The following is a 17,231-nucleotide window of genomic DNA, read 5'->3' as shown; positions in this document are numbered from 1 at the left end:
TACTAATATCTTCAAGTATCTTTCTCCCAAATGCCTTTAGTCTCCATGGTGGGCTGCTTTTTCCATCTGAAGTTCAAAGAGTTTTTTTTTTGATCCATTATATAGCTGAGTTCGCATTTTGTTTCAGTCACCAGGTTTCTTATCAATATATGAATAAATATGTCTCTGCTATTCAATAAGAAAAGGGAAGTTGGTGAGCCAAGATTCAAGACCTGGGATGGATTCTTACCTCCTGGCCCTCTATAGTTCCCTGTATCAAAAACCCCAAATTATAAATATTATCCTAGTATTTATGCCTATATTTATGCCATAGTATACTATACCTAGTATATGCCTGCCCTGGCTTGTTGAAAGATGACAGAGTCAGATCAGGGTTTTACACCATTTCTAGTGGAAATCAAGATTCAGTAAGCCAGCCAAACTTTAGTGAAATATAAATTTTAGTGTCCAGCATGGAAGCAGTATTTGCTTCCAATCACAGATTGTCATGGTGACTGGTTGTTGCCAAGGATACCTGGAATACTCAGGCTACCTCTTTATCAGGTAACCATTATGATCCCTTGTGAGAAGGAAGGGAGAGGCTTCTTCAGAGCTTTATTCCTGGACTGTCAGGTTGGAGCAGATTTAAATCACCAGGAGCTTCTAAGTATTAGTTTATACCCACATGTGTACATACAGGCACTGTGCATATTGTATATAATGACAGAGAACAAAGTTTTATCTAGAGATGGAGAGATGGAGCAAGGCAGAATAACCAGAGCCAGAGAAATGTAGGCACTGATTGCAGAATAGTATGTACAGGAAGACCTATAAAATCAAGCAGCTGTTGTGATGAGATATGCATAGGGAAGGGAACAAATGTCATACCAGGTGACCCCCAAGATCTCCTCCTAGCCAGGGAAGAAGAATCTGATGCCTAACAAGTTGTTAGCAGGGTCACACAGGCATTAAGCCTCAGAAGCTGCATTTGAACCCAGGTCTTCTGACTCCACAGAAACTGAAGTTCTTTGCAGAGCACAATTTGACCTCCCAGAGTAGTTTTTACCAGAAATCCATGGTTTCTGCATCAGAATTTGACTTTTAATTTTCTATAAAGGAAGGGGAAAGGACCTTAAAGTTGCATATGACCAATCAGACAAAATAGGACAGCCTTTATTTCTACCTGGTTAAAAATGTGAAGTTCAAAGGATATATCCTTGATGACAGTGCCTTTCATATACACAGTAGGCACTTAATATTTGTTTACTGACCAAAAGGAGAAACTGTGGGGAATACTTTCTTTCTTTCTTTTTTTTCCCACCTGAGGCTGGGGTTAAGTGACTTGCCGAGGATCACACAGGAAGTGTTCAGTGTCTGAGACCAGATTTGAACTCGGGTCCCCCTGACTTCAGGGCTGGTGCTCTATCCACTGCGCCACCTAGTGGCCCCTTGGGGAATACTTTCAGAAAAACTTAGATAACAGTATCAAGAGAAGGCTTAATTACAGTATGAAAGCCTGCAAAGTAATCAAGTAATCAGGAAAGGTGAGGCTTAAGAACCTGGGATTTAGTATAGAAGAGATAATTAACCACAAGAGAAAAGTTTCATTGGAATGATGAGGGCGTGTTAATTGTAGAACGTTCAGGAGAGGGAGTTGGGAGGGGGAGGGAAGGGAAGAAGGCGATTTACTCACACTCTCCCACGTGCAAGGGAAAAAAAAAGAGTTGGGGGCGGGGCTGAACCAAGGCCTTCTTTTCTGGCACGTGGCTAGAGTCTGACGCGAGGCTGTAGCAACACTTCCGGGTTTTGCTCTCTCACTGTCTCCCTCTTTCCTTCTGTTCCTTCCCACAAGTCAGCGCGCTCCCTTTAAGGCCCGCCCTGTCCCTTTCCTCCTCCCTTATTTCTCCCTCTCTCCTTTCCACCTGCCGGGAGCCACCCAGATGATGGATCCCGACCACAAAGTGGGCGGTGGCAGCGACTTAGCGGCCCAGGGGGACCAGGCGGACACAGAAGCCGTGGGCCCCGGTGACGCCCTTCCTGCCGCCATAGTTACCGAAGCCCAGAACCTCAGCGCGGCCTTGCGTGAGCAGCTCAACATCCACACCGGTGAGTTCGTGCAGTCCCCCTTGCAGGGCCCGGTCCGGCCGCCATCGCCACCACCATTGCCGTCACCATCGCCGCAGCTGCCATTGCCGCCCCCAGCCGCCGCCACCACAGCCACCGCCGCCCCGGGAGACGGCTCCGGAGCAGCAGGCCCTGCTGGCCCCGAGGCACCTGTGGAGCCTTCTCAAGAACAGATGGTGTCTTATGAAGGTTCAAATTCAGCGGCTGCCATGGAGGCTCCAGAACCTGTCATAAAAAGGGGAGAGACAGAAATGTCTCCCGAAGAATCATGGGAGCGCCAAGAAGGGCCCGGGGAAGCGGAACCGGGGGAGGGCTCTTTGGGAGCCGAAGGACCGGCCGAGGCGAGCGCCCCAGAGATGATGATGGAGAAGGAGGGAAAAGTACCAAAACGTAAATCTGCGCTAGCGCCACCAGCTGCGGCCAAAAAAGAGCATGTCAATGTCGTGTTCATTGGGCATGTAGACGCTGGCAAATCAACCATCGGAGGGCAAATAATGTACTTGACTGGGATGGTGGACAAAAGAACCCTGGAGAAATACCAGCGAGAAGCTAAAGAAAAAAACAGAGAGACTTGGTACTTGTCGTGGGCCTTGGATACAAACGAGGAAGAGCGAGACAAAGGTAAAACTGTAGAAGTGGGCCGGGCCTACTTTGAGACGGAAAAAAAGCACTTCACCATCCTAGACGCCCCCGGGCACAAGAGTTTTGTCCCTCACATGATTGGCGGCGCTTCTCAAGCTGATCTGGCCGTGCTGGTCATCTCCGCTCGCAAGGGAGAATTTGAAACTGGATTTGAAAAGGGAGGACAGACGAGAGAGCACGCCATGTTGGCAAAAACAGCAGGGGTAAAACACTTAATAGTGCTTGTTAACAAGATGGATGACCCAACGGTAAATTGGAGCAATGAGAGATATGAAGAATGCAAAGAAAAGTTGCTGCCATTTTTGAAAAAAGTGGGCTTCAATCCCAAAAAGGATATACACTTCATGCCCTGCTCGGGACTGACCGGTGCAAACCTGAAAGAGCCATCAGATTTCTGTCCTTGGTATACTGGCCTACCATTTGTTTCCTATCTGGATGATTTGCCAAACTTCAACAGATCAGTGGATGGACCAGTTAGGCTGCCAGTTGTGGATAAATACAAGGACATGGGCACTGTGGTCCTGGGCAAGTTGGAATCAGGCTCTATTTGTAAAGGGCAGCAGCTGGTGATGATGCCAAACAAGCACAATGTGGAAGTTCTTAGAATCCTTTCTGATGATGTAGAAACTGATTCTGCAGCCCCAGGGGAAAACCTCAAGATTAGACTGAAGGGAATTGAAGAAGAAGAAATACTTCCAGGATTCATACTTTGTGATCCGAAAAATCTTTGTCATTTTGGACGCACATTTGATGCTCAAATGGTGATTATTGAGCACAGATCTATCATCTGCTCAGGTTATAATGCAGTGCTACACATCCATACCTGCATCGAAGAAGTAGAGATAACAGCCTTAATCTGCTTGGTAGACAAAAAAACAGGAGAAAAAAGCAAGACCCGACCACGTTTTGTCAAACAAGATCAAGTATGCATTGCCCGTTTAAGAACAGCAGGAACCATCTGTCTGGAGACCTTCAAAGATTTCCCTCAGATGGGGCGTTTTACCTTAAGAGATGAGGGGAAGACCATTGCAATTGGAAAAGTTCTGAAACTGGTTCCAGAGAAGGACTAAGCATTTTTCTTGAAATGGACTCTGCACAAGCCTACTTCCCACCGCTTCCTCTTATTCTCTGCCCATCGATAAACTTCTTCCCATAGTTTGCAAAGACAAATTGCACAGCAAAAGTCCACATTATGTCAGCTTTCTCACACTGAAAGCTCTGCTATGTCACTGTTGCTCCTTCCAAATACTGCTTCCTTGGACAGATTCGGCAACAGCTTTGTAAGTGATGTGGACATGATTGCTTACATTAATGAAAAGCCTAAACAAATCTGTTATTTTTGATTTTCTCCTTAAGCATATTTAAATATTTTTCCAGGCAGATAATTTAGAACGTGTAGGTGTGTGTGTGCACATGTTACAAAAACAACTACCATGTTAATAAAATATTCAGTTTGAAATCCTTAAGAAAAAAGTTGAGAAAGGTTATCAATTAAAGGTGATTTTGGAAATGGACTTTTCAAGTAGTTTGGCCACAAAGGGGAGGGGCTATATGGGAGGATAATCAGAAGGGATGAATAGACCCAGACAGAGATGGTTTTAAGGACTGGGGAGACACAGACTTGTTTATAGGCTGTAGAAAGTAGCCAATATCCAGGGGGGTATTGAAGTGAGACATGATAGAGGAAGTGCTCTGTTGGAGGAAATGGGTTGGAAGGGGACCACTCATGCAGGTAGAGAGGGGTTTTGCTCAATAAGCAGTAAATACATCCTTATGTGTGAGACAGGGGTGATGGAGGAGACAGTGGCAGAGGGCACCTCAGTAATGGGAGAGGAAGAGGGAGAGGAGAAGAAGGAGCTCTCAGGGACTGACCTACATATTTTCAGGAAAATCTCCACTGAGATCATGGGGGTCAGGGTGAGAAGGAGCCATGGGAGATGTGAGAAAATTTTCCCAAGAGCCATTGTGAGTGGAAGAGTGAGTTAGAGAACAAAATAAAGCTAGCCTTGGGGCTGCAGGAGTAGTTTGGTCACTTTTCAAAATAATTGCTCTCTATATATAATCCAAAAAAAAGTGTGGTTCAAACCTGTTTTGTGGAGTAATACTGGTAGACAGTGGTCCTATCATGCAGGACTTGGAATTGAAGTTTAAAAATACATGGTGAATTTGGTATCAGCTCTTTACAAATTTACTGTCAATCATTTTCAGATTGGGAAAAGGAAATGAAATGGCTTTTGGGCCAAACCAATTTTCATTGTTCTGTTAACATAGCACAGCAGATGTCAGAAGAATGGGGCATTCTGGAAAGTGAACTCCTTTTTGCTGAGCACTTTTAAAAATTTTTCTTTGATGATGATACAGGATACATTGATGTCTGTAGGGATGACAGATGATAGATGTGAGTCTAGGTGTATCTGACCATGTATCAGACAACCATTCAGTTGTGCCTGAATCTGTGTGACCCCATTTGGCTTTTTTTTTGAGGGGGGGCAAAGATTCTACAGTGGTTTTCCATTTCTTTCTCCAACTTATATTATCCACAAGGAACTAGGGCAAAGAGTGTTAAGTGATTTGCCCCGGATTTCATAGCTAATATAGATCTGAGGCCAGATTTGTATTCCTGAAGATGAGCCTTCCTTACTCCAGGTCCAGTGCTCTATCTCCTGAGCCACCCAGCCGCCCGTGGTTGTGCTGCCATGTTCCCATGGGTCCCTCTGATGCCTAGGTGAGTGTGACTAGAGTAGGTGACTTAGGGAGCCTGCCTGGCAGAGCTTTCCAGGGTCTTTGGTGCTGAAGTGATGTTATTTACCTCTGATATATCTCATCTAAGCCAAGTCATGTGAATCCTTGAAAACTCATTTCAACAAAAGGCAAGGCTAAGACTTCTCACATTAAAGGGAGAGTAGATGTAGACAGAAATCCCATAAACAATTAAGTTCAGGCCAATAAGCAGCTGTTGAAAGTTCATGAGGCAAAATTTGATTACTTTTAGAAATGGCTTTTCTTTTAACATTTAAAAAATAAATTTACCCCTTATCTTTCCAGTCATCTAGAGATGAGAGTGCACTAGTGAGCTGGGAACAGAAGAGGCAGTACCATCTCATGGACCACCCCTCAATTCCAAGTTGGCAAAATCGAGGTTCACACTGTGAGAAGTAATACTCCGAGTCCTCAGAAGGGCACAGTGAATAAACAGACACAGAATAAGGGAAGCAGTTAATCTTTTTAATACACTCCTGCAGGAGCTGGTGTGAAACTCCATAATTTACCCTCACAACTCACAGGTAGAAGGCCCACAGGTATACCCTATAATCCTGCCTAACCCCACCTCCTCCTCCTTCCCAGAGTTTCCTTTCAAAAGCCACATGTCATTCGAGTCCCACTACATACAGTTCTTAATGTCTCCCCTCCCTGATCATACATCCCATGTTCCAAGATGGCGACTAACCTCACCCTTGGGCCATATCAATTAACATGTATGAGATTCATCCAGCATGGGTGCTTCTAAAAAGCTTGTGGCCCGTCATTGAGTCCAGCTGTAGTGCTGGGCCCCTCTTCAGAAACTTTGTTAGCTAGCTTCCTGGCTCACAAGGGATGTTTTATCCCTTCTCTTCATTCTGACATTGGGTTTGAATAAATCCTTTTTTGACTACCAGCACTACTGTGGAAGGATAGGAGACCTCCTTCCTTATCTTTATGGCCAAGTCACACTATCTGTGGAAACAGAACATTGTTCTCACACGATTTCTCACAACATCTTACCTTCCTAGCTGTGGACACATACTTCCTGTGTGGCCTCAGAAAACTCCCATCACCACTTGGGAGTCCAGTATGTTCCTCTGTATAAGAAGTATTGACTAACTGACTTTTAAGGTTCCTTCCAACTCTAGGTCTCTGAGTCTAAGTGAGATTTGAGGCAAGCCCCTTTACTTCCCTGGGCTTCATTTTCCATTGCAGCATAAGGAGATTAGACGAGATGGACTCTGAAGTGCTTTGAAGTAAAGATTTAAGTCTATGAAGCTGTGAATCCATTTGGTGATTTGAGGTAAGAACTGAGTGAGGGAATTGAGGCAGCAGATAGAGCCCACACACAGGAGACTTGAAGGAGAGGCTTTGTTTGGGACAGAGACCATGGTTCAGTGGCAAGATTAGTGAGATTAGTGAGCCAAGACCATTCACTTTCTTGCTATTATTTCCTCCACATTTTTCCTTCTAAGTGGCCTACATTAACACTTTTCCTGGTACATAGCATCTGGGCTCTTGCCCATTTCTGGAATCACCTGCTAGTGAATCTCTGACATGGCCGTCTCTGTGTCATTCAACTAGAAGAACATGGTCATTGGTTTCCCCAACTTCTCAGGGGACAGACGACTTGGGAGATAGTCTTTCCACTGAACCTCAATCTTCTGTGACTTATTTCATGTACTTATTGTGGGCCGTGGGTCACCTAAGTTCTCCATGCTCTAGGCAAGTTTCTCAAATTACAAATTGCAGACAGAGAAGGTATCAATGGGGAGCTTTTCCTTCTCTGAGAGTTCCCCACAGCCTCCTATGTCCATTTTTCCTTTCTAATCCGAGCATTTACTTAGCTTAATACCTGAGACATAGAAGGCGCTTCACAGATGTTTATTCTCACTAATAGAATGGAACTAGTTCCTGGAATGGAAATGATTGGAATGATGGGAGGAAGTGACCACTCAGTCCTGCAGTGTGTGATAAAGAAGAGGTAATCTGGGCATAGTGTGAGAAGCCAATGAATCTAGTAATTGAGAGTTCCATAAATCCAAAGACCATCATGCCTGGGGGGTAAGGATTTGCTTTTTGACCAAAGCTTCTGAGGACAGTAAAAATCACCATGACAAAAATTTGGTATACATTAGCATCTCACAACCTAAACCAAGATAAGTTTTAAATTAATGTGTGAATTAGACAAAAAGGAGACAGTATAAACAAATTCCAGAAGTAGCATATTATCTTTTGCAAGTATAAATAGAGAAAGAGTTCAGTGACAAAGAAGAGAGAGAGAGAGGAACCCAGGAAGTAAAACTGATCAATAAAATTACATAAAATTCAGGGGTTTTTTTTTGTTTGTTTGTTTTGTTTTTGTCAAAATCAAATTAATGCAGGTAAAGTTTGTTGAATTTACCCAAGTTTACATTCAACAGGCATAGGATTAAAAGGGGGAAATATAGAAGTGTATTATTGTTCAGAACCTCGATTTAAAACAAGATATAAGAAAAGAAGAAACTTATAGCATTAAAGTAATGGGCAATTACCAAATGCAGTGATCACTAAGACAACATAAGAAAGAAGTAGACAACATGTAATATATATCATCACCACTTCAAGGAAGCACTAATACTTGAATTTTTCCTAGCTGGGGAACCCCAATTACAACTTTCAGGGTTCAGGGGTGGGGGTTTTCTCTCAAACAAAATGTCCTTTCCTGAGAAGGGGTTCCAAAGTCCCCTTTCCACTATGAGATTTTTATAGGATGAGAACAAAGAGGGCATTATGGTAAGTATCCTCTTTGGAGAGGAGACTCAGGTACAGGATGCTGTAGCACAACAGGTACACCAAAGAGAATGTTTGTTCAGTCCTTTAGGAAGATTATGTTTACTACAGAAATTGTATAGGTTTCTGAGGTAAACACAGGCCTGCAATAAAGAGTACTCGTTAATTAAGGCATCAGAAGGGTGGCCAACTCTTCTTGTGCTTCCTGAGATTCTATCAGATAACTGCAAGCACATTACAAAGTTCTAGGCAAACAAATTGACATGCTCGTGACTCACTAGGATTCCTTACCATTCATCCCTAGGATTGGGCATGTCCCAGGGCTTCAACTGATAATTATCTACACACAGCAAATAAAACAAGAGGGTTTCAACTGATAATCTCTTAGACACACTCTTTTACCTAGTAAAAGCTTGTAGTCTACAAGAAACCACACTTGAAAGGCAATTCATAATATAAGGTCCAAAACATAGACAAATAAAACATATCACAATGATAAGGTATAGATATGACAACTATTTCCATATTGAGTCCTGAGAAGGAGGGAAACAAATGTTCTTGAGTCTCATGAATGCGACGCACAATATCATGAATATTATGTATATTAGTTTCCATGGCATTTGACTTATTAATGTAAACACAACATGAGGTATTTATGATCATGCACGCTCCTCCTTCTGCAGCTAATAAATAATCCAAGGCTTTTCGACTGTCAAAGACAATATTATCTAGGAAGTCTAGGGATTCCTGGAAATTTTGTAAAGCTTGAGCAGTTGCATTGGCAAGCTGTTGAATATCAGCAATTATATTGGTTACAACAACTTCATGATCGCACCCAGGGTGTGAGAAAACAAGTTGTTTTTCAAACCCACCACAGAAAATTATCACAGGATGAAGATGTTGAATGATTACAAACCTAAACACCAGGATTCAGAACCCCAATGGTGCGATGCCCGTAATTAACCTATGGACTAAGGCAGTAATAGACTACAATCGAGGCAACATCCAATAGAGGCTTATTTTGGATGTCAAGAGTTTCACATACTAATATGTATGGGCCACATTACTACGCAAAAACACATATCCACTGAGAGTACAAATTGAATTTTTTCAATTAAAATTTTTTATTTTTAAAATATATACACAGATAATTTTCAATATTGACCCTTACAAAATCTTCTGTTCTAAATTTTCCCTTCTCTTACCCTACCCTCTCCCCTAGATGGCAAGTAATCAAATATATGTTAGACATGTGCAATACTTCCATACATATTTCCACAAATATCATGCTGCATAAGAAAAGGCAGATCAAAAAGGAAAAAAAATGAGAAAACAAAATGCAAAAAGAAAAAACAAAAAGAGTGAAAATACTATTTTATGATTCACCCTCAGTTTCCATGGTCCTCTCTCTAGATGCAGAGGGCCCTCTTCTTCACAAGATCATTGAAACTGGCCTGAATCATCTCCTTGTTGAGAAGAGCCACATCCATCAGAACTGATCATCACATAATCTTTTTGCCATGTACAATGATTTCTTGCTTCTGCTCATTTCACTTAGCATCAGTTCATGTAAGTCTCTCCAGGCTTTTCTGAAGTTATCCTGCTGATTGTTTCTTACAGAACAATAGTATTCCATAGCATTCATATACCATGATTTTTTCAGCCATTCTCCAATTGAGGGGCATCCACTCAGTTTCCAGTGTCTTGCCACTACAAAAAAGAGGGCTGCCACGAACATTTTGGCACATGGCAGTTCCTTTCCCTCCTTTAGGATCACTTTAGGATGGTAGTAGCACTGCTGGATCAAAGGGTATGCACAGTTTGATAACTTTTTGGGCATAATTCCAGATTGCTCTCCAGAATGGCTGGATTCTTTCACAACTCCACCAACAATGTATCAGTGTCCCAGTTTTCCCACATCCCCTCCAACATTCATCATTATTTGTTCCTGTCATCTTAGCCAATCTGACAGGTGTGTAGTGGTATCTCAGAGTTGTCTTAATTTGCATTTCTCTGATCAGTAGTGATTTAGAACACTTTCATATGACTAGAAATGGTTTTAATTCCTTCAACTGAAAATTCTCTGTTTGTATCCTTTGATCAGTTATCAACTGGAGAATGGCTTGAATTCTTATAAATTTGAGTCAATTCTCTCTATATTTTAGAAATGAGGTTCAATTTTTAAAAAATTAATTTTATAATTATAACATTTTTTGACAGTACATATGCATGGGTAATTTTTTACAACTCCCTTCTGTTCCGAATTTTCCCCTCCTTCCCTCCACCCCCTGCCCTAGATGGCAGCCAGTCCCATCCATATATCCTAGATACAATCTATGTGTGCAGAGCCGAATTTCTTGTTGCACAGGAAGAATTGGATTCAGAAGGTAAAAATAACCTGGGAAGAAAAACACAAATGCAAACAGAGGCAAGAAGCGCTGGCCATCCAGGCTGGCTGAGAGAAGAGTCTCCCGTTGGCCTTTAGTATACAATAGCCTCTGGGAGTGAAGCTAAACAGGAAACAACTCTTTTGATTGCTCTTTGCAGGAGGCGTCCTGCTGAAGAAGTGTATAATGGAAGGTTGAATAGGAGGGGAAAAAACCCATTATAAAATAGGATCATGTTGTGGACTAATGCAGTAGGATAGTCTGGAGTGGGAAGAAGTAACTGAAGGGCTGGATCCTAACGATGAGGCACTGAGTGAAGAGCGTCCCCCACGTGCTCCGAAGCAGCTTTGGCTGTCCAGGAGAATGGGGAGAAGGGAAAGCTGGATTCCCCTGCAGCAAATCTAGAAGGCCTTCCCCTGAGCGTTCATTAATGGCAATCTCGGACGTCACCACTGGATGTCGCCCAAGAGCTTTTGAAAGTCATCAAGAGTAATCCATGGGTCTGTCCTTATTTGTACCTTCTGAGGAGACATGAATTCAGGGGGTCCCTTGAAATCTAGGTAGCCAGCAGTAGTCGTTTTCTGTATTTTGTCAGGAGCAATATATAATCGTACTGCTTTTAAGGTTCCAACTGTGTGTTGTAGCAGGCCTCGGCAGGGGAGGATGTTGGAGCAGCTCCACGGAGATCATCCACATGATGACTTATTCTAGAACCTAAATATTTTCCTAATAGGATTAATAACTTCTGCAACATACATTTGACATAAGGTGGGACTATTTTTTCATACCTTGAGGTAAGACTGTTCATGGATAACTTTCATAAGGAGCTGTAAGATTAGGAGCGTATCTCAGTCTGTCCTTGACGTATACAGGTATAGAATAAAAACAATCCTGAATATCTACTGGCCAGAGTGAAGGAACCCTATTTGGAGATGGGAGCCCTGGTTGTAAAGGACCCATTGTCTGCATCTGGTCATTAATTTTCCTAAAATCTTTCAACATTCTCCACTTTCATAATTTTTTTTATGACAAATACTGGAGACTTCCAAGAACTGTTTGAGGTCTCGATATGCCCTTGTTTTAATTTAATTTGTATTATATCTCTTTGGTGAGGAGCCACTGCTCTGTCCATAAAGGTTGATCTGTTTTCCATCTCTTTGGGACAGGAGCAAGCTGTGCTGTGGCCCCTATGGGGGAAAAATAACTTTTGTGGTGAAGTGAATCCCTAGTTAGCTGAGTAAGTCCCTATCCCATAAATTTACTGGCAGGTGGTCAATAATATAAGGTCTGATTTTCCCTTGATGCCCACTGTACACCTATGTTAAAGGGTGAGTACCAATGGGAGGTGCAGCAGTGGCACCGATTCCCACCAAGTCAGCAGCAGCCGATTGAGAGGGCCATTCTGCCAGCCAAAATAAAGATGACAACTCTCTTCTGTCTGTACCTGTGTCGAAAAGATCCTCAAACATTGTTCCATGGATATTAATTGCCAACATAGGATGGGAGGATTGAGAGGTGGTAGGATAATTAAAACACAGAATGTCAGAGGTGAAAAGAGTCATAGAACCCAGAATGTCAGTGATGGATGGAGTCTAACATCCCAAAATGTCAGAGGTGGAAGTCAGACTTAGAAGACAGAATGTGAGAGGTGGGAGGAGATGTTGAACACAGAATGTAAGAGTTGAGAGAGCTCTTAGAACCCAGAGTGTCAGAGACGGATGGAGTCTAAAATCCCAAAATGTCAGAGGTGGGAGGAGTCTTAGAACACAGAACATCAAAGGTGGGAGGAGTCTTAGTTGCTATACTGTCTAGCATTTTTAATAGGAATGTTGGAAGGATGTTGGATTTTATCAAATGCTCTTTCTGCATCTATTGAGATAATCATATGCTTTTTGTTAGTTTGGCTACTGATGTAGTCAATTATGCTAATAGTTTTCCTAATATTGAACCAGCCCTGCATTGCTAGTGTAAATCCTACTTGGTCATAGTGTATTATCCTGGGGATGGCTTTCTGTAATTTCGTTGCTAATATTTTATTTAAGATTTTTGCAGTAATATTCATTAAGGAAATTGCTCTATAATTTTCTTTCTCTTCTTTCACCCTCCCTGGTTTAGGTATCAGCACCATATCTGTGTTATAAAAGTAATTTGGTAAGGCTTCTTCTTTCCCTATTTTTTCACATAGTTCATACAGTATTGGAATTAATTGTTCTTTAAATGTTTGGTAAAATCCACATGTCAATCCATCCGTGGAGAGGGCTGCAGAAATGTAGTGTGCTTTCTAGAGCCCCCAAATTGGGGTGCCAAAGTATAACCATTCGGACTAACTCTCTGGAGGATCTCAGCACCAGCCTTGGTCTTAGTGGAGGAGTGAAAAAGGCAGGAGACTCACAAGGATAGTCAAAGATGGAGTCCCTATTTCCAGTCCTCTCAGCCCTTAAATACCTTGGTATAATTACATCATTACAGCACACTAAGCACGGCCAACTAGAGAGTCATTATACAATGGTTCTCTTTATATATATATTTATATATATATATATATATATATATATATATATATATATATATATATATATATATATATATATATATATTTGTATAATGGTTCATCATATCACACTGAGCAAGTGCTAACTATAGTAGCATTGCATTTCCACAGCACACCTTGCGAACTATAAGCACCCTACTATTGATATGTACATGTCTCTCTTTACTGTAAGTATCCCTTGCTTCTAATAGAACACAGGTTGTCCCTGCCCCTTGACTTCTCAGGAAGTCCCAGAGCCCTTAGAGGAGATGGGGAGCCCAACCAGACTTTGTCAGCAGGTTCCTTCTGGGCTGAAGGATCTTATACCTTACCCAGAGTTCCCCCACTATCTGCATCCCTCTACACATCTGGTCCTAGAGATTTTTGCTTATGGAGTTCAATGTGTTTTTCTAAAACGGGAATATTTAAGTAATTTGTTTACTCCTGCATTAATATGGGCAATCTATATTTTTGTAAATATTCGTTCATTTCACTTAGATTATCACATTTATTGGTATATAATTGGGCAAAATAGTCTTTAATTATTGATTCAATTTTTTCTTTATTTGTGAAAAGTTCATCCTTTTCATTTTTGATACTAACAATTTGATTTTCTTTTTTTTTTGATCAAATTAACTAAAAGTTTATCTATTTTGTTGGTTTTTTTTTTCACAAAACCAGCTCTTAGTTATGATGATTAATTAGTTTTACTACTTTCAATTTTATTAATCTCCCCTTTTCTTTTCAGAATTTCAATTTTGGTTTTTGATTGGGGTTTTTGATTTGCTCTTTTCCTAGCTTCTTTAGTTGCATGCCCACTTCATTCTGTCTCTATTTTATGCAAGTAAGCATCTAGAGATATAAAACTTCTTCTAAGAACTGCTTTGGCTGCATCCCATATATTTTGTCTTATGATTGTCATTCTGTTGGATGAAATTATCAATTGTGTCTATGATTTGTTGTTTCACCCACTCATTCTTTAGGATCAGATTATTTAGGTTCCAATTAATTTATTTTTCCTGGCCCTTTATTATATGTGATTCTTATCATGATCTGAAAAAGATGCATTTACTATTTCTGCCATCTAGCCCATACTGCCTAATTATACTTAGGCATAATAACAGAATTATTCATTCTTTACAGTAGCCCTGAAAATTTGATCACTATCTTGCTCTCTATGATGACTGGCCTGAAGACATATGATAAAAGCATCAGTTGGGACATAAGCAAATACTGAATTGAATCTCTGTGCTCAAGTTGCCACAATCTTCCGGAGGAAAGGAAGCAATTCACTGAAGCAAACTCTTGGAAGAAATTACCATAATATGCTGAGTATTAAAACTCCAGTTAGCTATTTTTGAAGAGAACTTATTTTCTACTCTTTCAATTAAACCCTTTATAGGATCTTTCAAGAAATATCTTTTACATACTCAAACATTCTGCCCATGGAAGTCCACCTTTTTCTATGTCTTTGTTTTTGGTCTTACAAGGCCTATCGGTCTTACACCTCTCTCTCCATGCAGAAAGAGGCCTGCTCAATCATTTTTCTTGCAGTGCTTCCTGGGGAAATGAAGTGACTCATACTGAGGCAGGACTTGAAACAAAATACTTTGCCTCCAAGGCTGCCTCTCACATTGTTGTTACATGTGTCAAAATTCAAGGTTAAATTGCAAATGGTATATGTAAAGTGGTTGGTGAGATAACCTGGACAAAGAAAAACTTAAGACAGCCAGGGTGTTTTGTAATTTGGAAAATATATTTTACTCCGGCCGGGACCGATTCCTCAAAGGAGAGTTCGGTCCCCAATGTAACTTGAGACAAGCCTTCTAAGCAATTTTGGGTCAGTTGTGTTATCACACTTTGACAATGAACAGGGACTGGACTTTCTGTTCACTGAGAGAAGATAGGGGCTTACAAGATGTATGGGGAATATACAATGGCAGATGTTTAACATAGATTATTTGGAATAGATAAGGATTATGGACCTCATCCCTATGGAGTAAACATTCCTCAGAGGAGAGGCAAAGGAATTTCCCTTTCTCTAGCTAGACAAACATTTCAAGGGGAACTGGGCCCTAAGGCTGTGGAGGAGGGGAGGGGAGGCCAATCCTTTGTCCATTTCAGTGAGTAAACCTTAAAAGACTGTAAGACTTGGGTTTTAATATGATGCCTCTAATAGTAATTAATTCTGTTAAACATAATCTTCAACCATCCATTCATCTAGAGCTCAACTCTAAATTATAAATTACTCTCTACCGTTTTGGCAATTTATTGGATTTCATGGATTTCAGATACCCTTTAGATTTTCAAGTAATATTGGCATAATTATTGGAGACTCAAAGCAGAGTAGACAAAATGTTGGACTTGGAGGAAAAAAGACCAGAGTTCAAATCCAGTTTCTGTTATTTACTAGGAATGTGACCATGGATAAATGATATAAGCACTCTGAGCTTCAGTGTTTTCACCTGTAAAATAGGAACAATAATACCTCCAGTACCCTGCATCACAAAGTTGTGAGGTACCAATAAAATAACGCACACTATGAATATTGGCTACTATTATTATTATTGGGATGTTATAGACGAGCTACATGTTTTACAAACAATTGATTCACCATTGATCCCAACAAAGTAATGTCATATGGTTCACTTCAACAATCAACATGCGTGGCAGATGGAGGAGTAATTTGTTGTGTTGTTGTCCCCTGTGGGTGGGGTTCCGCTGGTGGGTTGCTATGCAAACAAAGTCTCTGCTGGTAGGCCTCAGGAGCAGATTCTAGATATTCACCAGCCTTGGGGCAGGCTTTCACTACTGGTCAGCAATGGGATCAAGATTTTGCTGATGGCTTATGGTGGGGATAGGATCACTGGGATGACACCTTGCATGCACAGACTGTGCACTTGTCTAGGGGGTGCTACTATTTTGCAAGAAGGTGGAACTTTGCTTGAGTATTGCCCCAGGCTCAGATCTCTGATACAAGCCTCTGGATGTCTACTGCTGAAGGCTCTTGAATGGCACTCCTCTCCCACGCACTCCTGGACCAATTTCTGGAGGATTTTTAGTTTGGAATCTGGGAGAGATTTAAAGGATTGCTTCCTTACTCTGCCCCCTTGCCTACCAGAAGTTTCCTCCACTTATGCTTTGTTAAAATTGCCTTCACAATGTGGTGCAACTTGTTGTACTAATATTTTAAAATAATTCTAGTGGTTTTGAGCATATTTAATTATGTGATTCTTTTATGATGTATTAAATTATCATTATGCCTAATGTAAATGATCTTGAACAATAAAATAAATAGGTAATGTTAGGGGACAGGTCAATTCTCGGAGAGCCTCCACAGCTGTGAATCATAACATCTGAAGGAGGTACAGGGCAGCCTTTGCTGACACAGGTGTTGAGGACTGGGAATGAGATAAATCAGAGGCAGAGGGAAGAGGAGAGAGGTCAGACAACGCAAAAGTCTCTCAGTCAGAGAGGTCAGAGAACAGCAACTGCCTCTCAGTCTCCTTGTGTCGTCCTCTCACAGGAGGAGATCCATTCTGGATTGGATCTCCAGCAGCCACTGTCAGGTGGCTCCTGTGTATTTCAACAAGGTAATGCACCAAAGAAAAACCAATCAACATGCTTTGCAGTGTTTATATTAGGCAATCTCTGAAGTTGATCCTGGCTCAAAGGTTCTAGGACTTAAAAACTTCCCTTTAAAAAGTTCACTCGCCTGCCTGAGATGATGTAAATTCGTTTCTACCTAAAGACAGGGGACAGATGAATGAGACTATCAAAATCCTTTATAAACTCTTCATTTTCCTTAGCATGCTGATCTCCTTTTGATTCATCTCACTCCCAGAGCATTCTGCTTTTTCCCTTCTTCCTTAATTACTATCACTTACAGGACATCAATATAATTCAAGGACTTCCTTTACTCAAGATCCTTTTGATAACAATCAATGAAACTGTTTCTTGACTTTGCTCTTCCCTTATGACCATTATTATGCCTGATTCCTATCATCTGAAGAAAAAGGCGAGGTGTACAAATTTTGCATAGTTGTTGTTTGGTC

The 17,231-nt window shown here is 41.2% G+C and overlaps 1 pseudogene; it reads left to right on the top strand.

Annotated features, from left to right (window-relative positions):
- The first annotated feature begins 2,261 nt into the window (after window positions 1-2,261).
- LOC141548652 (eukaryotic peptide chain release factor GTP-binding subunit ERF3A pseudogene) lies at window positions 2,262-4,099 on the top strand (annotated as a pseudogene).
- Window positions 4,100-17,231: the final 13,132 nt, after the last annotated feature.

Source organism: Sminthopsis crassicaudata, chromosome X (genome assembly GCF_048593235.1).
Source record: "Sminthopsis crassicaudata isolate SCR6 chromosome X, ASM4859323v1, whole genome shotgun sequence".
Taxonomy (NCBI): domain Eukaryota; kingdom Metazoa; phylum Chordata; class Mammalia; order Dasyuromorphia; family Dasyuridae; genus Sminthopsis; species Sminthopsis crassicaudata.
This window is presented reverse-complemented; position numbering and strand designations above follow the sequence as displayed.